Here is a 1,042-nt window from a genome sequence, read left to right on the forward strand (position 1 = left end):
CTACTACTTCCATACCTCATACTGCATACATAGGGACGAAGGAACAATTAGCATGTCACCTCTTCCATCCATTAATTTCTATACATACGTCTTACATAGTAATATTAAATCCATAAAAATTTAAGTTATTCTTCAAAAAACAAATAATTACTTTGTACAAATGTAAAATAGATCGTTAATTACATTCTTATTATCTGGATGGGTGCTATTAGAGTAGTAACCAAACAGTTAGGACGAATAAACAACCTTGAAATTAATATTTATTTGAAGAAGAAAAAGTATATACTTGCAATGTTTATTTTATTAATAAAATATATGTTAATTGTTTCTGTACATTTTTGTGATTAAAAAATACCCCCAAAAATAGACGCATACAAATAATTTCAATTCAAAATCTTACAGCTATAAATTTGGTTTGCCAAAATAAAATCATATTATCTTACTAAAAGTACAGGGCGTTAAGATCAAATCGGTGTTTACATGCACCGGCGATTTTGTTATGATGCTGCTCTCTGATAGCGTCTTTTTTTTACCGGCAGAAACATTTTTGTATGAAAAAAACTTTAGTGTATCGTTGGGTATCATGGAGACGGTTGCATCATATATAAAAAAATATTGTATTTACAGAGGAGGAACAGTGTTGCACAATGACGATGATTTTTCTCTACAACAACATGGAGGTTATAAATCGGGAGGTCAATATTGTGTTGTGATCAGCCTAGGGTCTATCAACAAGACTCAGCACCTTCTCATGTCTCAGACAGGTCGCTGAAGTACCTGAGGGTGCACTTATATGACTTTGGAGGAAAACGCCCCCCACAGCAGTTTAAATTTTAATCTGATAGATTAATTTGGCTGGGGTGTACGTTGAATTAAAAAAACACATCCATATCATGCTATCAAATACTTTTTGTTTGCTTACATCAAAAAGACAATGCCCAACATACCAAGGAAGCCCTGCTTCTCCTTCCAGGGCAAAATCGAGGCTCAGTTTAATACTGGAGGAGAATATATGAATTCACTCTTTATCAACATTCATAGG

This window comes from Lepeophtheirus salmonis, chromosome 2, assembly GCF_016086655.4.
Source record: "Lepeophtheirus salmonis chromosome 2, UVic_Lsal_1.4, whole genome shotgun sequence".
NCBI classification, from domain to species: Eukaryota; Metazoa; Arthropoda; class Copepoda; order Siphonostomatoida; family Caligidae; genus Lepeophtheirus; species Lepeophtheirus salmonis.